The following is a 20328-nucleotide window of genomic DNA, read 5'->3' on the forward strand; positions in this document are numbered from 1 at the left end:
TATATATGTATAATATGTGTGTCAGGAGAGAGGGAGCGGCTGGACCTGTTCATTACATTGTTTATTTTCTGGTTATTAATTTTGTTATGTTTCTGTTATTATTATTGTTATGTTTTTCATTTTTATAATAAAAGATCTACAGGATGTAACTCAGGATCAGTGCAGGATCAGTAATGTAATGTATGTACACAAGTGACTGCACCAGCAGAATAGTGAGTGCAGCTCTGGGGTATAATACAGAGCTGCATTTAGGTGGTGATCCATCTTCGTAACTATTTTACTGTGTATTTTTATACAGAATATAATACACCATTAGTAACTTACATTTACCATGTAGATTGACTCTGTGCATTTCATCAGATGTAGTGACCTCATGCTATAGTAATTATTAATAACTTTCCCCCTCATTTATTATATGAGCGATCAGGAGCGCGGACTCAACTGTTGTACCAGACTGTACCTAGGGGAAGAGGACAAGGGGCCCTGGTGGGGTCCTCCATATTCTGTGGAGCTGCAGATATCTGGATCGTGTTCTCCATGTGCGCTGCACTGGGTTCTGCGGACTGGAAGGTGACTGAGGTTCTGCTGGGATCTGATTTATTTCTTCTCTGATCCCCATCTCAGGGGCAGTCTGACCATTCCTCTGAATATTGCCCCCCTGTACTGTGTGTGTGGGGGGGGGGCATATTTACGACCCAGGAGGATAGTTGGCGCGCTGGCGAGGATTAGGAACCTTCTCTGCAGCCATGAATCAGGATTTGTGATGAAGGTAATTAGAGAGGAATCTGCCCCTTCAACATTTTTCTCCACTTCTTTCATGGGTGGCCCAATTAAATTCCATATTTTACTAACACTTGTTTCTCTCCATCGTAGGAGTCTCTGCTCATCTTCATCCTCCAGTTACAGAAGATCCAGATTTACGGCTCCATTAGTGGATAATAGAGTATCGAAATTGCAGAACCTTTACATTATATATATATATATATATATATATATATATACTGCTCAAAAAACTAAAGGGAACACTCAAATAACACATCCTAGATCTGAATGAATGAAATATTCTCACTGGATACTTTGTTCTGTACAAAGTTGAATGTGCTGACAACAAAATCACACAAAAATCATCAATGGAAATCACATTTATTAACCAATGGAGGCCTGGATTTGGAGTCACCCCCAAAATTAAAGTGGAAAAACACACTACAGGCTGATCCAACTTTGATGTAATGTCCTTAAAACAAGTGAAAATGAGGCTCAGTATTGTGTGCGGCCTCCACGTGCCTGTATGACCTCCCTACAATGCCTGGGCATACTCCTGATGAGGCTCAGTATTGTGTGTGGCCTCCACGTGCCTGTATGACCTCCCTACAACGCCTGGGCATGCTCCTGATGAGGCTGAGTATTGTGTGTGGCCTCCACGTGCCTGTATGACCTCCCTACAATGCCTGGGCATACTCCTGATGAGGCTCAGTATTGTGTGTGGCCTCCACGTGCCTGTATGACCTCCCTACAACGCCTGGGCATGCTCCTGATGAGGCTCAGTATTGTGTGTGGCCTCCACGTGCCTGTATGACCTCCCTACAACACCTGGGCATGCTCCTGATGAGGCTCAGTATTGTGTGTGTCCTCCACGTGCCTGTATGACCTCCCTACAACGCCTGGGCATGCTCCTGATGAGGCTCAGTATTGTGTGTGTCCTCCACGTGCCTGTATGACCTCCCTACAACGCCTGGGCATGCTCCTCATGAGGCTGAGTATTGTGTGTGGCCTCCATGTGCCTGTATGACCTCCCTACAACGCCTGGGCATGCTCCTGATGAGGTTGCGGATGGTCTCCTGTGGGATCTCCTCCCAGACCTGGACTAAAGCATCTGCCAACTCCTGGACAGTCTGTGGTGCAACGTGACGCTGGTGGATGGAGCGAGACATGATGTCCCAGATGTGCTCAATCGGATTCAGGTCTGGGGAACGGGCGGCCAGTCCATAGCTTCAATGCCTTCATCTTGCAGGAACTGCTGACATACTCCAGCCACATGAGGTCTGGCATTGTCCTGCATTAGGAGGAACCCAGGTCCAACCGCACCAGCATATGGTCTCACAAGGGGTCTGAGGATCTCATCTCGGTACCTAATGGGAGTCAGGCTACCTCTGGCGAGCACATGGAGGGCTGTGCGGCCCTCCAAAGAAATGCCACCCCACACCATTACTGACCCACTGCCAAACCGGTCATGCTGAAGGATGTTGCAGGCAGCAAATCGCTCTCCACGGCGTCTCCAGACTCTGTCACGTCTGTCACATGTGCTCAGTGTGAACCTGCTTTCATCTGTGAAGAGCACAGGGCGCCAGTGGAGACTTTGCCAATCCCGGTGTTCTGTGGCAAATGCCAAGCGTCCTGCAGGGTGTTGGGCTGTGAGCACAACCCCCATCTGTGGACGTCGGGCCCTCATACCACCCTCATGGAGTCGGTTTCTAACCGTTTGTGCAGACACATGCACATTTGTGGCCTGCTGGAGGTCATTTTGCAGGGCTCTCGCAGTGCTCCTCCTGTTCTTGCTTGCACAAAGGCGGAGGTAGCGGTCCTGCTGCTGGGTTGTTGCCCTCCTACGGCCACCTCCACGTCTCCTGGTGTACTGGCCTGTCTCCTGGTAGCGCCTCCAGTCTCTGGACACTACGCTGACAGACACAGCAAACCTTCTTGCCACAGCTCGCATTGATGTGCCATCCTGGATGAGCTGCACTACCTGAGCAACTTCTGTGGGTTGTAGAGTCCGTCTCATGCTACCACGAGTGTGAAAGCACAACCAACATTCAAAAGTGACCAAAACATCAGCCAGAAAGCATTGGTACTGAGATGTGGTCTGTGGTCCCCACCTGCAGAGCCACTCCTTTATTGAGGGTGTCTTGATAATTGCCAATAATTTCCATCTATTGTCTATTCCATTTGCACAACAGCATGTGAAATTGATTGTCAATCAGTGTTGCTTCCTAATTGGACAGTTTGATTTCACAGAAGTTTGATTTACTTGGAGTTATATTCTGTTGTTTAAGTGTTCCCTTTATTTTTTTGAGCAGTGTATATGTGTGTGTGTAAATTTCACAGAACAGTGGCGGACACAGAGAGAATAGGGCCCCTGTGCAAGAACAGTATATGGGACCTTTGCAGCCCAAGGAGGTGGATGTGGCCCCCTCAACTATTGGGTCATGTGCTTTGGTGGTGGATGTGGCCCCCTTAACTATTGGGCCCCTGTGCAGCTGCACCAATGATAGATCCGTCCCTGTCACTGATCCCCTGCCAGGACATGGAAACTTTGACCCTTCTAAGGTCTATATAATGGACCTGACTTATAAACTTTCACTTAGGTTAGTCCCTGAATTGTCCTGATGGCAATCAATAATGGCAATCATTGCCCATCGGAGTTGTCACTCAGGCTTTGAATGCAAGGCATTGATACCATAGGGGTAGACCACACGGCTGCCAAAAAAGCTCCCAGCCCTGGTTGACTCATGTCGTGGTGATGGAAACCAACACCGACTCCTTTTGACCTGGATGTCAAAACTTGGCATCTTAATAGAGCAGTGGTCCCCAACCTTTTTTGCACCAGGGACCGGCTTGAAGCAAGATCATTTTTCCATGGCCCAGCAAGGAGGGGGTGGGCGGGGCTTTGGTCATATGGGGGCGGGGTAATGGAGGGATTTGGAGTTTAGTGCATACTTATCATATAGTGTAGACCAGGTCCCCGCCAGGAGCTATGCCAGGAGCCCCACATAATGTGCTGTGCCAGGAGCCGCATCACTGAGGCCCCATCACGCCCTGCAGCAGGACAGGGCAGCTGTCCTGACAGCTGCTGTTCAGCTGCATTTACTTCATCCCAGGGGCGGACACAGACTGTAGTGGGCCCCTGTGCAAGAAATTTTTGGGGGCCCCCCCCGCCCTTCATAAGGCAACAAAGTTATGTAAACATAACCCCCCCATGTGCATCTCTCACCCCCCCATGTGCAGCTCACCCCCGTGCATCTCTCATCCCCCTCCGTGCATCTCTCATCCCCCTCCGTGCATCTCTCATCCCCCCCGTGCATCTCTCACCCCACCGTGCATCTCTCATCTCTCCCCTCCCTCCCATGTGCATCTCTCCTCTCTCCCCTCCCCCCATGTGGATCTCTCATCTCTCCCCTCCCCCATGTGCATCTCTCATCTCTCCCCTCCCCCCCATGTGGATCTCTCATCTCTCCCCTCCCCCATGTGCATCTCTCATCTCTCCCCTCCCCCCATGTGCATCTCCCATTCCCCCCACTCCTAGTTAATTGTATTTAAAAAAAAATAAAACTTGTTATACTTACCCCCATGCGATCCCTGCAGAATCCTGGCGCTCGTCCAAATCGCTGACACCAGGTTCTCCTGACTTCCGGCCATGTGACGGCGCCGTCACATGACCGGAAGTCAGGGGAATCATGAAGGTGCTGCCGCAGCAGCGCAGCGCTAAGATGTCCCGGACCCGGCGCTTAGCATGTGGCCGGGGGCCCCATGAGGAGAGAGACGCACAAGAGGGGGGCTCCGAGGGGGCTCCTACCGGCCGGGCCCCATACTGGAGTCAGGGCAGTCATGTCCTGATGGCGGCCCTGCTGGAGGCTGGAGGGGCCCCCTCTCCCCGCGGACCGGCTGAAAAACCCCAACGGCCCGGTCCTGGTCCGCGGACCGGCGGTTGGGGACCTCTGTAATAGAGGGTTCAATCTATCAGTAAAGGTTTAATTAAAAAAAATGTTTGTACTTCTTATCCAGAAACAGCGCCACTCCTGACCATATGGCGACATCTGATATTGCAGCATTGGCAAAAATAATACTGAGCTGCAATACCAGACACAGCCACATACATGGGAGTGGCACTGTTTTTGTAGAAACAGACAGCAGACCTTGCACCCAGACAAGCTCTATAATCCTGCATTATTATGAAAGGTAAGTGGGTGAAATAGTCCTGAATGCTGGACGTAACGTGAAGCTCTTGGGCTCCAATGCAAAATCAGTCACCGACCATGTGCCATTTATAATACTGGTGTCTTCTAATGTGACAAAGGCTTGAAAACCAGAGCTGGGGGGCTACTGCTACCTCTGCCCCCCTATAGCCGCGCTCCTGTAGGAGCAGAATATTAACAGGAGGAAACTCATACAATGAGCTCATAATGGAGAACACGTGTGTACGGTATAATGCTAGAATATGTAATATCCGCAGAGGTATATACTGTATATACTGTATCTGGGAGTCCAGCTGTGTGACCCCTCCTCTCTCTTCCAGGCAGGGGTGTGATGATAACAAGTTCTCCATGTATAATTTCGTGCTCACTTCTCTTCGCTGACACAAACTCTCCAAACCCACAGAGGATTCAACAGCAAACAGAAGACCCCTGTGTCCGGGAGAGAAGACACCGGGGACCTCCCTACACTGCTGTCACAAAGTAAGCCATTTATTATACTATTACGTACTATTTACTTTACTATTAGTAACATTTCTGTTAAACATTTGCATTATTTTTTTTTTCCCAAAGTAGAAACTGAGAAACTTGTTGTGAAATAACTGAGCTCGATGTCTTAACGTTTTGGGCAGAAATCCATAAAAATGTATTAGGTAAAAATGCATCTTTGGAGGATCGTTTTTGCATTTAGGCTTTTTTTATGTATTTTTATTTCACTTTTACACATTTTTAGATCATTTTTTATTTATTTATTTACTGCTTCAATTGTAAACACATGAAAACAAGTTCGATTATTTACCACTCAGAGATAGAATTTGTTTCTTTTTTTTTGTGTTTTACGTTTGATACTTCCATTAACTTAATAACCATAAGGACATAAGGATGTAATATAATATTTACTCTATGGGGTTTTCCTGGACGTGAACCTCTGACGGAAGGGCAATACGTGCCGCCGTCCCCTTGTATGGCGGCATAAATAGCAAGTCTATAGGACTCAATGGAAAAAAAAAAAGACATTATACACAATTTTACTTTGTCTTTGTATGGAATAGTCTGGTCTCATCGGTGGAAAAAAGGTCATATTGGTCCGTTGTATACTTGTGTGCCTAAAGGACATCCTTTGGCAGATGGTGGTTGCGTGGAGCACTGTTTGGCGAATTCCTGGTGCAAATGTTGAGAAGTTCTCAAACTTTTGCTTTAGTTTAATCCACTTTTTTAATTTTTATCACACTAGTCCCATGATACCTCAATAACAGAAAAACCAATGAAGTGTTTACCATTAAAATTATATCTTTATTAAATGATATATTTAAAAAAAAATATTGAATGAACCACAATAAAACATTAAAAAGGTGCCTCCAATAAGGCAAATAGGAAATTCGAAATTGATTAATTACCGTATATAACAATGTAGTTATTCAAATTTACACACAAAAACCTTTTTGGAGGAAGAAACCAGTTTGAACTTTCCTCTAGTATTAATCAAAAGTATAAATCGATTGAATCATGTACTTATCTCATAAATCAGATGATTTTTGCTTGAAAGAAGAAATATTATTGTATTCATGTGCATGTTTATATTAGCATACATATGACCCTAAACAATCAAAAGTCAAATATTCCTCCTAGATACATATCGTGCAACTGGCTTTAATGGAGCATTATAAATTCTGATAAAGCCAAAAGTTACCCACTAAATTGTCAACTTAGAAACCTGCCAACTGGCTTTAATAAAGTGATATAAATATTGGCAGTGCTAAAAGTTACCTACTGGAACATCAGTCAGGCACTGCCTAAATACGTACCGTGCAACTAGCTCCACTGCAGCACTATAAATGTTGACTATGTCAAGGATTACCTGTTAGATCATCCACCAGGCTTCCTGTAGAAGAAGAAAGGCGAAACGCGCGTCGGGGTGAGTGGAGTCAGTTCAGAGCGCTGTCCGGTGGATGACCTATTGATTGTTTAGGGTCACATGTTTGCTAATATAAACATGCACATGAATACAATAATATTTCTTTTTTCAAGCAATAATTATCTGACTATCTGATTTATGAGATAAGTACATGATTCAATCGATTTATAGTTTTGATTAATACTAGAGGAAAATTCAAATTGGTTTCTTCCTCCAAAAAGGTTTTTGTGCATAAATTTGGATAACCATATTGTTATATAATTAATCAATTTGGAATTTTCTCTGAGTAAGTCTCCCCTTTGTCTGAGTGGAGGCACCTTTTTAATGTTTTTAATGTGGTTCATTCAATGTATTTTTTTTAAATATATCAATTAATAAAGATATCATATTAATTGTAAACACTTCATTGGTTTTTCTGTGATTGAATTATCATGGGACTAGTGTCATAAAAATGGATCAGAAGTGTTGCGCTCTCGGGGTTTAGAGAGATGCTACTTGGGTAGTATGATTACCACTTTTTTAATGCAGTGAAAAGTTATAAAGTTTAACCTTGAGACATATGGGTTGCAAATGTGCCACGCAGCAACTATAATGCACATTGATGGCTTTAGCTAGGCGTCCATATGTAGAATTTAGAGCAATGTGACTGTTCTTAAAGGGCCTTACCACCAAAATGAATATATTATTTGATATCCTTTAGTAACAAACAGAGGATAAATTATATCTTACTCATGGATTCTGTTGAAAAACTACAACTCCAGGCATGCAGGGAGACTATTGCATAAACTTGTGATACTGATAATGACGGCTGCTCCAGGCAAAACATTCACCATTATCTTATATTCATTAAGAAATGGTGCATATATGTCTCCGCATCTTTATTTAGGCTTGTGAAGAACTATATATGTCATTGTTATTGTGGAATACCCTTTAAGAATTTGATAGAGAGCCATTTGGTTTCTGCAGTAAGCAAATACGTCACTGTATTCTGCTCCAACTGCATAATACATAGCAGGAGACACGGAAATGACTTTGACACTACCAGAAGCAGTGACTTGTACCATCTGCGGCCATTACTGGTGACTCCAGGACTCCTCTGAATGCTGAAATATTCAATAGCAGAAGCCGCAAGAAACCTCAACTCCCGAAAACATTATTAGCCTGTTATACTGTTGCCAGTTTATGATGCCCTGGAAAGTGATAAATCACTGCACAATAAAAAGTTTTGCAACTTTTTAATATCCCTTGTGTCACTATTATCCAGATCTCTACTTGCTGTCAGTGAATAAAAATTAGTTAATTTACACCTAAAAGCTAAAAAAAAAACCAACCAAATCCCTGACTAGACCTCATACATCTCACAGCGGAGGGTTTGTTTCTCTTATATCTAATCCTATAATCCTCTGTGTGGTGAACACTGCAGCACCATCTGTCTTCGTTTTGTTACAATGTATCAGTCTGGAATCCATAAAAGATATAATTGTAGGAAAAAAACTCAGCTGGAAAAAGTATTAGGAAAAATAATGTCCCCCTATTCACTCCCAGCAAACAGGGGGAAAACGGCAATGAATGAAAGCACCGAGATTGTCAGAAAGTTGCAGAACATTTCATTGTATCAAACTTTTATTTATTAAACATTGTAAAGTCCTTTATAATCTGACTAGATGGTGGCCCGATTCTAACGCATCGGGTATTCTAGAATATGTATGCGGCCGACCGGGCACAATCAGCAGAACGTTGTTTAAATTTGGCGCCAAAATCGCTGATTGGTCGCGGCCGGCAACCGCGACTAATCAGCAAAACGGTGTTTAAATTTGGCGGCAATATCGGTGATTGGTCACGGGTGGCGGCTGCGACCAATCAGCGAACTGTGTTAGTGAGGACCGGAGAGCTTGTTTAAATTTGGCGATAAAATTGACCAATCAGCAGAGCGTTGTTTAAATTTGGCGGCAATCTCGCTGATTGGTCTCGGCCGGCCAGTGGCCGGGACCAATGAGCAGAGCGGTGTTTAAATTTGGCGCCAAAATCGCTGATTGGTAGTGGTCGCAGGCGGCCGCGACCAATCAGCAGAGCGTTGTTTAAGTTTGGCGCCAATCTCGCTGATTGGTCGCGGCTGACGGCCGCGACCAATCAGCACAGCGGTGTTTACATTTGGCGCCAATCTCGCTGATTGGTCGCAGTCGGCTGGCGGCCGCGACCAATCAGCAGAGCGGTGTTTAAATTTAGCGCCAATCTCGCTGATTGGTCGCGGTCGGCCACCGCAACCAATCAGCAGAGCGGCGTTTAAATGTGCCGCCCATCTCGCTGATTGGTCGTGGCCGGCCACCGCGACCAATGAGCAGAGCGGTGTTTAAATTTGCAGCCTACATCGCTGATTGGTCGCGGCCGGCGACCGCGACCAATCAGCAGAGCGGCGTTTAAATTTACCGCCGATATCGCTGATTGGTCGCGGTGGCCGGCCGCGACCAATCAGCAGAGCGGCGTTTAAATTTGCCGGCCATCTCGCTGACGCGACCAATCAGCGTCGTATTAGTGTGGGCCCGGAAGCGGCGGTACTTGTGCGGCTCCGTATTAGCGAGGACCGGGGAGCGGCGCTGCCTGTGCGGCTCCTTCTGCTGCGAGAAGCCGGGAGATGAGCGGCTGCTCACAGCAGAAGCATCCCGACCGGCGGCACCGCTCCCCGGTCCTCCGTTCACACTTGCTGTCGGGAGATCAGCGGGCCAAGCCGCTGATCTTCCCACGTTAGCCGCATGGAGGTCGGGGTAGTTGTGCTGCTAGCGCCGCTCATCTCCCCGCTGCATCGCCGCTGACCTCCGTCCGCCAGATGAGCCGCTAACGGCCACCATCTTTTTTCAGAAATCCCGCGGCGCTGATTGGCCGCTGCCGGACCAATGAGCGACGCGGGATTTCTAGGACAGACAGAAAGACAGACAGACAGACGGGATAAGACGATTATATATATAGATATAAAGTAATCATGATTTATTGTAAGGATGTGCCATCACTTTATGATCAGTGGGGTGGGGGTCTGACCTTGTGGACCCTCATCAGACTTGGCTAACTGCAGCACCTCTCCATTCATATGGGTAAAGATGGTCAGATGGTTGGGCTGTTCCTTCATTCTCTGGAATGTGGGGGTCCTCGGGGTCAGACCCCACCGATCATAAAGTGATTTCATATCCAAGTAATATGTCATAATTTTATAAGATAAGAAAACCTCATTAACCCCTTCACATCCCCCGCCCCAGGGTGGTTTGCACGTTAATGACCAGGCCAATTTTTACAATTCTGACCACTGTCACTTTATGAGGTAATTACTCTGGAACGCTTCAACGGATCCCCCTGATTCTGAGATATAACTTGCGTTTATTTGTAAAAAAAAAAAAATTTTGCAAAAATTTTGAAAATTTCACAATTTTCAAACTTTCAACTTCCATGCTCTTAAATCAGAGAGATATGTCACACATAATAGTTAAGAAATAACATTTCCCACATATCTACTGTACATCAGCACAATTTTGGAACCAAATTTTTTTTTGTTAGGAATTTGTAAGGGTTAAAAGTTGACCACCGATTTCTCATTTTTCCAACAAAATTTACAAAACCATTTTTTAGGGACCACATCACATTTGAAGCGACTTTGAGGGGCCTTTATGACAGAAAATACCCAAAAGTGACACCATTCTAAAAACTGCACCCCTCAAGGAGAGCAAAATCACATTCAAGAAGTTTATTAACCCTTCAGGTGCTTCACAGGAATTTTTGGAATGTGCAAGAAAAAAATGAACATTTAAATTTTTTCACAAAAATGTTATTTTAGACCCCAATTTTTTTATTTTCGCAGGGGTAACAGGAAAAAATGGACCCCAAAATTTGTTGTGCAATTCCTCCTGAGCACACAGATACCCCATATGTGGATGAAAACCATTGCTTGGGTGCACGACAGGGTTCGGAAGGGAAGGAGCGCCATTTGACTTTTTGAATGTAAAATTTGCTTGAATAATTAACGGATGCCATTTTGTGTTTGGAGAGCCACTGATGTGCCTAACCAGTGGAAACCCCCCACAAGTGACACCATTTTGGAAACTAGACCCCTTAGGAAACTTATCTAGATGTGTGGTGAGCAACCTGAACCCCCAGGTGCTTCACAGAAGTTTATAACATTGAGCCGTAAAAATAAAATTTTTACATTTTTCCCACAAAAATGTTTTTCAGCCCCTAATTTTGCATTTTCATAAGGGTAACAGGAGAAATTGCACCATACCATTTGTTGTGCAATTTCTCCTGAGTAAGCAGATACCCCATATGTGTGGGAAAACCACTGTTTGGGCGCACGGCAAGGTTCGGAAGGGAAGGACCGCCATTTGACTTTTTGAATGTAAAATTTGCTTAAATAATTAGCGGATGCCATGTTGTGCTTGGAGAGCCCCTGATGTGCCTAAACAATGGAAACCCCCCAAAAGTGACACCATTTTGGAAACTAGACCCCTCACTTATAGTGAACATTTTGAACCCAGAGGTACGACACAGAATTTGATAACATTAGGTCATCATATTGAATAAGTTGTCATTAGTCTTGAGCACAAGTGCTCACTACATGAGTTTGCATTGCGTACTCGGGTATGCACCATGCATCGCGGGTGCTCAAGTGACATGCTCAAATTCCTACCCCGCATGTTTTACGGTTGTTAGAAACCCAAAAAAAACATACAGGGATCGCTCGTGCATGGCAGGCAATCCCAGCGAGGTTTTTTGGCCGCGAAGCATATGGGGCAGAGACTCGAGCATGTCACTCAAGCACCCGATGCAAACTCAAGTAGCGAGCACTTGTGCTCAACACTAGTCGCCATATCGTCATCATTTTTTTTCTTTACCTTCTAAAAAATCCCAACTCTAGCACAACCCTAACCCTAGCACAACCCTAACCCTAGCACAACCCTAACCCTAGAGTTTATTTTTTACGCCGTTCCTCGTGCGGTATAAGTGATTAGACGACTTTATTCTTCGGGTCAGTGCGATTACAGTGATACCAGATTCATAGCGGGTTTTTATGATTGACAGCTGTCACACACTTAAATACGGTTTGTTTGTTTTTTGCAAAGACTAGTTTTTGCATCGCCATATTTTGAGAGCTATAATTTTTCCATATTTCAGCTGACAGTCATGTGACAGCTTGTTTTTTGCGGGACAAGTTGACGTCTTTATTGGTGCCATTTTCAGGCACGTAACATTTTTTGATCGCTTTCTATTCTGATTTTTGGGAGGCAGAATAAACAAAAACCCACAATTCAGGAATTGTTTTTTTTTTACATTTTTTTATGCCGTTCTGCGTGTGGTAAAATTGATAAGGTAGCTTTATTCTCTTGGGTCAGTACGTTTACACTGGTACCACATTTATATCATTTTTCTATGTTTTGGCGCTTTTACACAATAAAAGCTATTTAATAGAAAAAAGAATATTTTTTGCATCGCTTTATTCTGAGAGCTATAACTTTTTTATTTTTCGGCTGATGGAGCTGTATGGCAGCTTGTTTTTTGCGGGACAAGATGACGTTTTCAGCGGTACCATTTTTATTTATATTCGGTTTTTTTATAGCGTTTTATTCCATTTTTTGTTTGGCGGTATGATGATAAAGCATCGATTTTTGATTCGTTTTTTATTTATAGTTTTTACCGTGTTCACTAAAGGGGTTAACTAGTGAGACATTTTTATAGGTCAGGTCGTTCCAGACGTGGCGATACCAAATATGTGTACTTTTATCGTTTTTTTTGTTTTTTTCATAATAATATTTATTGATGGGTACATTATATTTTTTTCGGGGGGGATTATTTTTTTTATTTTTTTTTTAAATATTTTTACAATTTTTTTTTTTTTTTTCATTTTCTAACACTTTTTTTTACTTTTATACTTTGTCCCACTATGGGACTTTCACTTTTTATTACTCTGATCGCCTGTATAGCATAGGGATGGAGCACCATCCCTGTGCTATACAGGCTGTCAGCGCTGCAGATGCAGAAGATACTTTGTTCGTGCACTGCGCATGATCAAAGTATCTTCTGGCTGTCTGGTGACCCGGATGTTGTCATAATGACATCCGGGTTACCATGGCAACCACGGGACCCGGCCTTAGACAGCTCGGGACGCCGGGGAAGAGGTGAGTACCGGCGCTTACCTTTGATCGCAGCATTCCGGGGGTTAATGTGCAGGGAGCGGTGCGGGACCGCTCCCAGCACATTGTCACAGCTGACACCTGGTACTATCAGTTGACACCCGGTGGCGCTCGCGCCCGCACAGCCTGTGTGGGGGCGTAATCGCCAGGGCGTATTAATACATATCTGGCTTTTAAAGCCCAGGGCGCAGGTACGTATTAGTACGCCGTGGGCTTTAAAGGGGTTAATCTCCAAGGTCACTCTAAGGTGACATACAGGATGCTGTTTGTGTGGGGTGGGGGGTCTCACATCAGAGCGGTGGTCCCTTGTACTGCCGATTACATGGTGGAAACAATGATGTCTCAGTGATTGTCTTCATCTAAAGAAATAGCGGTGGCGTAAGGATGGAGGGATCGAGACGCGTCATACAAGCTTCATATTGTGATTCAGCTTCCTCCAGCCCACCGAGCGTCAGTGCAGAGGAAGAGGATAAATGGGGGGATACTGGGGAATTACATTAAAACCTGTGTTTAAATATTTGTGTGATCTGATTTGTGTGTGATGCTTCAGCACTAAATAATCTAAGGTGGTGAAGTGAAAAAAATATAGGAATAAATAAATGCATGGGATCAAATAACTAAAGATTGGCATGTGCATATGACTCGCCCCCTGGGCCACGTGGGGAACCCGGAATCAGGCCTCTGGTGGGATGCTAGGGGTGGTAGTCTCAGTGTAGCGGTGACCTGGTCCGTGGCTCAGGGTGGTCAAACCAGTGGCAGGCTTATTAGTACGATAATTGTCCGACTACGCCACCCGTGGATTGCGGCCAGTGGGGACCGCCGCTGCAGGGCAGACCGCTGAGGCTGGTATTATGTGTGCAGCTTAGAATGGGATGACTCCCCACAGGAGGAGTATAGCCTCAGGGCAGTTAGTGTGGATGATGGTAGTGATGGTGCACGAACGTCCCAGCACTGGTAGTGCTGGTGCGGCAAAGAAGCACAGAGACGTGTAGTGCAGTTCAGGGTCTTTACTGGTGTTATAAAGCAGACCCTCCCGGGAGTACTGGTTAGCGGTAGAGGCCTGGTCAGTCTGTGAGCAAGCAGGATCTCCCCTGGCCAGGCGGAGTTGTAGGCCTCCCCGTCTATCTGCACTCTTTCCTGGCTACCTTGCTGTAAGCGGTTACAAGTAGCCCACGTCCCTGAGTATACCGTGTGGTGCTCACCCGTATGGCTGGTGACTTGGGGCCTTCTGTTAGCCTCTTCTCCTGGATGGCGGCGCTGGTCCCTTCCTTGTGACTGAGCCTCCGGGCTTCTATGGCCAGAGGACCTGGAATCCCCTGCCGGCTGGTTTCTGCTGCTGGGTGTATATCAGTCCCCACAGCCTCGGACTCCGGTGTCCGGTTGTAGTGTCCTCAGCCAGGGCGAGCTCTGCTCAGCTCCAGCCCCTGGTCTTCAGCTACTGTTCCTACAGAGCTCCTGATGTATCTTTCCCTCTCCAGGCTCTGACTCCCTAATCCCGCCCCAGACCCAGTTTATAAGGGCAGATTCCTCCCCTCCCAGGTCTGGGCGGGCAGTGTTGCATGCTTAGGGCTCCTGACCAGAGAAACCTCCTACTTGCTCTCAGACATAATATTTCTATTACTGTGGCAACCAGACCCCTGGGGTGCCACACATATGTATTCACCCATTTTGCTATGAAGCCTCTAAAAATTTCTGGTGCAAGCAATTCCCTTCATAAGTCCCATGCTTAGTGACAGGACGTCCCCCTGTGTGCAATCTAATGTCACATGTCTCAGTATATACACTTTACCTTTACTGAAAGGCCATAGAGACTGCAACAACATTAACTAGAGGCACCACTAACCAAACACCACCATGAAGACCAAGGAGATCTCCAAACACCACCATGAAGACCAAGGAGATCTCCAAACAACACCATGAAGACCAAGTAGATCTCCAAACACCACCATGAAGACCAAGGAGATCTCCAAACAAGTCAGGGACAAAGTTCTTGAGAAGTACAAGTCAGGGTTGGGTTATTAAAAAATATCCCAATCAGCCCGGGCAAGGAGGACATTAATCAGAGAGGCAGCACAGAGACAATAGGTAACCCTGAAGGAGCTGCAGAGTTCCCAACCAGAGACTGGAGTATCTGTCTATACGACCACAATAAGCCATACCCTCCATACAGGTGGCCTCTATAGAAGAGCGGGCAGAAAAAAGCCTTTACTTACACAGAAAAATTGTAAGGCTCATTTTGAGTTTGCCAAAAGACACGTGGGAGACTCCCTAAATGTATGGAGAAAGGTTCTTTGGTCAGATGAGACCAAAATGTAACTTTTTGGCCACCAAGGTAAACGCTATGTCTGACGCCAAACCAGCAAAGCTCATCACCCCAAGAACACCATCCCCATAGTGAAATATGGTGGTGGCAGCATCATGCTGTGGGGATTTGTTTTTCATCAGCAGGGACAGAGAAAATGGTCCGAGTCGAGGGGAAGATGAATGGTGCGAAAAACAGGGATATTCTTGAGGAAAACCTGTTTGTCTGTCAGTGATTTGAGACTGGGACAGAGGTTCACCATCTAACAAGATAATGACCCAAAGCATACGGCTAAAGCAACACTCAAGGGGTGTAAGGGGAAATGTGGAAATGTTTTGGAGTGGACGAGTCAAAGCTCAGACCTTAATCCAATGGAGAATCTGTGGTCAGACTTGAAGATTGCTGTTCACCAGAGGGAACCATCTAACTTGAAGGAGCTGGAGCCGTTTTGCCTTGAGGAATGGGCAAAAATACCAGTGGCAACATGTGGAAAGCTCATAGACTTATCCAAAGCGATTTGCAGCTGTAATAGCCACAAAAGGAGGCTCTACAAAGTACTGACTTTAGGGGGGTGAATAGTTTTGCATACTGAAGTTTTCAGTTATTTTGTCCTCTTTGTTGTTTGCTTCAAAATAAGAAGAAAACCAAATGTTCAGTTGTCGGCATGTTCTTTACATGAACTGATGTAAACCCTCAGAAAAATAGTGAAGTTCCAGATTGTGAAGTAGCAAAACATGAAAAATGGTAAAGGGGGTGGGGGGCGAATACTTTCTCAAGCCACTGTAGATAGATAGAAAGAAGATGGATACATATGTTAACAGGCATGCGGATACAGCAGCGCAGACAATAAGGAGACAGTGGTACTGAAGTTAACAACTATTTACTTGATTAACATAACTACAGGGCACAATATCAGCGGATAGAGCAAATAGTGAAAATGAAACAAGTTATGTTACTAAAAGAATACAGAAATACAGATGAACAGGATATCGACACAATGCTGTTTGCACACTATCATTCTATTATTAAAGAGGTTTTCCCACAAAGTACATTTTAATCAATTAATTTTCCTGCCTGTTTTTAAGCAATGTTTTACCTCATAGAAAGAATTATTGTTTACTACCCGCTAGGCCGCAAGTCCCAGGTTGGTGACTTACTTGGCCATCTTCATTCCCTTAAGCACGGCCCTGGTCCCCACTTTGTACCATGCGTCCCTCCGCTGCGGCCTAGAAGTCTCTCTCTCTGCTTTGACTCACTCGGCTCAACTCTCCCAGCTTTAGCCTCTCTCTCTGGTCTTCACTAAGGTCTGGCCTCTCTCTGGCTTTAACGTGGGTCTCGTCTCTTGATTCCTTTACTCAGATCTGGTCTCTCAACTCCTTTACTTGGATCTGGTCTCTCTCTAGTCTTCATACAGGTCTGATCTCTCTTGGGTCTTCACTTGGGTCTGGTCTCTTGATTCCTTTACTCGGATCTGGTCTCTCGGCTCCTTTACTCCGATCTGGTCTCTCTCGGCTCTTCACTCAGGTCTTGTCTCTTGACGCCTTTACTCGGATCTGGTCTCTTGACTCCTTTACTCGGATCTGGTCTCTAAACTTCTTTACTCAGATCTAGTCTCTCTCAGGTCTTCACTTAGGTCTCGTCTCTCGACTCCTTTACTCAGATCTAGTCTCTCTCGGGTCTTTACTTGGGTCTCGTCTCTCGACTCCTTTACTCGGATCTGGTCCCTTTACTCCTTTACTTGCATCTGGTCTCTCCCGGGCATTCACTCAGGTCTAATCTCTTGATTCCTTTACTCGGGTCTGGTCTCTCGACTCCTTTACTCGGATCTGGTCTCTCGACTCCTTTACCCGGATCTGGTCTCTCGACTCCTTTACCCGGATTTGGTCTCTCGACTCCTTTACATGGATTTGGTCTCTCGACTCCTTTACCCGGATTTGGTCTCTCGACTCCTTTACCCGGATCTGGTCCCTTTACTCCTTTACTCAGATCTGTTCTCTCGACTACTTTACTCGGATCTGTTCTCTCTCGACTCCTTTACCTGGATCTTGTCTCTCGACTCCTTTACTCGGATCTTGTCTCTCGACTCCTTTACTCGGATCTGGTCTCTCGACTCCTTTACTCGGATCTGGTCTCTCGACTCCTTTACTCGGATCTGGTCTCTCGACTCCTTTACCCGGATTTGGTCTCTCGACTCCTTTACATGGATTTGGTCTCTCGACTCCTTTAACCGGATTTGGTCTCTCGACTCCTTTACCCGGATCTGGTCCCTTTACTCCTTTACTCAGATCTGGTCTCTCGACTACTTTACTCGGATCTGTTCTCTCTCGACTCCTTTACCTGGATCTTGTCTCTCGACTCCTTTACTCGGATCTTGTCTCTCGACTCCTTTACTGGGATCTGGTCTCTCGACTCCTTTACTCTGATCTGGTCTCTCGACTCCTTTACTCTGATCTGGTCTCTCGACTCCTTTACTCTGATCTGGTCTCTCGACTCCTTTACTCTGATCTGGTCTCTCGACTTCTTTACTCGGATCTGGTCTCTCTCGGTCCTTCACTGAGGCCTTCACTCAGGTCTGATCTCTTGATTCCTTTACTTGGGTCTGGTCTCTCAACACCTTTTCCCGGATCTGGTCTCTTAACTCCTTTACACGGGTCTCGTCTCTTGACTCCTTTTCCTGGATCTGGTCGCTTAATTCCTTTACCCGGATCTGGTCTCTTAACTCCTTTACTCAGATCTGGTCTCTCGACTCCTTTGCCCGGATCTGGTCTCTTAACACCTTTACTCGGGTCTGGTCTCTCAACACCTTTTCCCGGATCTGGTCTCTTAACTCCTTTACACGGGTCTGGTCTCTCGACTCCTTTTCCCGGATCTGGTCTCTCGACTCCTTTACTCAGATCTGGTCTCTCGACTCCTTTACTCAGATCTGGTCTCTCGACTCCTTTGCCCGTATCTGGTCCTTTTACTCCTTTACTCGGATCTGGTCTCTCTCGGGCCTTCACTCAGGTCTAATCTCTTGATTCCTTTACTTGGGTCTGGTCTCTCGACTCCTTTACCCATATCTGGTCCCTTTACTACTTTACTTGTATCTGGTCTCTCAACTCCTTTACCTGGATCTGGTCTCTTGACTCCTTTACTCGGATCTGGTCTCTTGACTACTTTACTCGGATCTGTTCTCTCTCGACTCCTTTACCTGGATCTTGTCTCTCGACTCCTTTACTCGGATCTTGTCTCTCGACTCCTTTACTGGGATCTGGTCTCTCGACTCCTTTACTCGGATCTGGTCTCTCGACTCCTTTACTCTGATCTGGTCTCTCGACTTCTTTACTCGGATCTGGTCTCTCTCGGTCCTTCACTGAGGCCTTCACTCAGGTCTGATCTCTTGATTCCTTTACTTGGGTCTGGTCTCTCAACACCTTTTCCCGGATCTGGTCTCTTAACTCCTTTACTCGGGTCTCGTCTCTTGACTCCTTTTCCTGGATCTGGTCGCTTAATTCCTTTACCCGGATCTGGTCTCTTAACTCCTTTACTCAGATCTGGTCTCTCGACTCCTTTTCCCGGATCTGGTCTCTTAACTCCTTTACACGGGTCTGGTCTCTCGACTCCTTTTCCCGGATCTGGTCTCTCGACTCCTTTACTCAGATCTGGTCTCTCGACTCCTTTACTCAGATCTGGTCTCTCGACTCCTTTGCCCGTATTTGGTCCTTTTACTCCTTTACTCGGATCTGGTCTCTCTCAGGCCTTCATTCAGGTCTGATCTCTTGATTCCTTTACTCGGGTCTGGTCTCTCGACTCCTTTACCCATATCTGGTCCCTTTACTACTTTACTTGTATCTGGTCTCTCAACTCCTTTACCTGGATCTGGTCTCTTGACTCCTTTACTCGGATCTGGTCTCTCGACCCCTTTACTCGGATCTGGTCTCTCGACCCCTTTACTCGGATCTGGTCTCTCGACCCCTTTACTCAGATCTGGTCTCTCGACCCCTTTACTCAGATCTGGTCTCTCGACTCCTTTACCTGGATCTGGTCTCTCGACTCCTTTACCCGGATCTGGTCCCTTTACTCCTTTACTCGGATCTGGTCTCTCGGGCCTTCACTGAGGCCTTCACTTAGGTCTGATCTCTTGATTCCTTTACTCGGGTCTGGTCTCTCAACACCTTTTCCCGGATCTGGTCTCTTAACTCCTTTACTCGGGTCTCGTCTCTTGACTCCTTTTCCTGGATCTAGTCGCTTAATTCCTTTACTCAGGTCTGGTCTCTTGGCTCCTTTACCCGGATCTGGTCTCTTAACTCCTTTACTCAGATCTGGTCTCTCGACTCTTTTTCCCGGATCTGGTCTCTTAACTCCTTTACTCGGGTTTGGTCTCTCAACACCTTTTCCCGGATGTGGTCACTTAACTCCTTTACACGGGTCTGGTCTCTCGACTCCTTTTCCCGGATCTGGTCTCTCGACTCCTTTACTCAGATCTGGTCTCTCGACTCCTTTACTCAGATCTGGTCTTTCGACTTCTTTACTCAGATCTGGTCTCTCTACTCCTTTGCCAGTATCTGGTCCCTTTTCTCGGATGTGGTCTCTCTCGGGCCTTCACTCAGGTCTGATCTCTTGATTCCTTTACTCGGGTCTGGTCTCTCCACTCCTTTACCGATATCTGGTCCCTTTACTTCTTTACTTGGATCTAGTCTCTCAACTCCTTTACTCGGATCTGGTCTCTTGACTCCTTTACTCAGATCTGGATTCTTCATTCCTTTACTCGGATCGGGTCTCTCGTAATGGCAGCTATAAGCCAGCTCGCTGCACCTCACATCCATCCTTCTACAGGTTCAGGCACCAACTCCTCCCGTTCACTGTCCTCCTGGGTGTTTTACACTCACAAACTGCACAATAGCTATCATCTGACCTGGTGTCTCCTCCAAGGGACATAGATAAATAGGCGATAGATAAGAGATAGATATGGGATAGATACAGTAAATAAATAGC

General features: G+C 45.9%; 1 protein-coding gene across 1 annotated transcript in view; it reads left to right on the plus strand.

Annotated features, from left to right (window-relative positions):
* The first annotated feature begins 5308 nt into the window (after positions 1-5308).
* LOC141152851 (B2 bradykinin receptor-like) overlaps positions 5309-20328 on the plus strand; it is a 74803-nt gene continuing 59783 nt past the window's right edge. Inside the window, exon 1 of the mRNA XM_073637500.1 lies at positions 5309-5450. The gene's annotated coding sequence lies outside the window, so the exon portion shown is untranslated. The remainder of the gene's footprint in view (positions 5451-20328) is intronic.

This window comes from Phyllobates terribilis, unplaced genomic scaffold (assembly GCF_046119375.1).
Source record: "Phyllobates terribilis strain yellow unplaced genomic scaffold, ASM4611937v1 Scaffold_7__3_contigs__length_470593459, whole genome shotgun sequence".
In the NCBI taxonomy this organism is placed as follows: Eukaryota; Metazoa; Chordata; class Amphibia; order Anura; family Dendrobatidae; genus Phyllobates; species Phyllobates terribilis.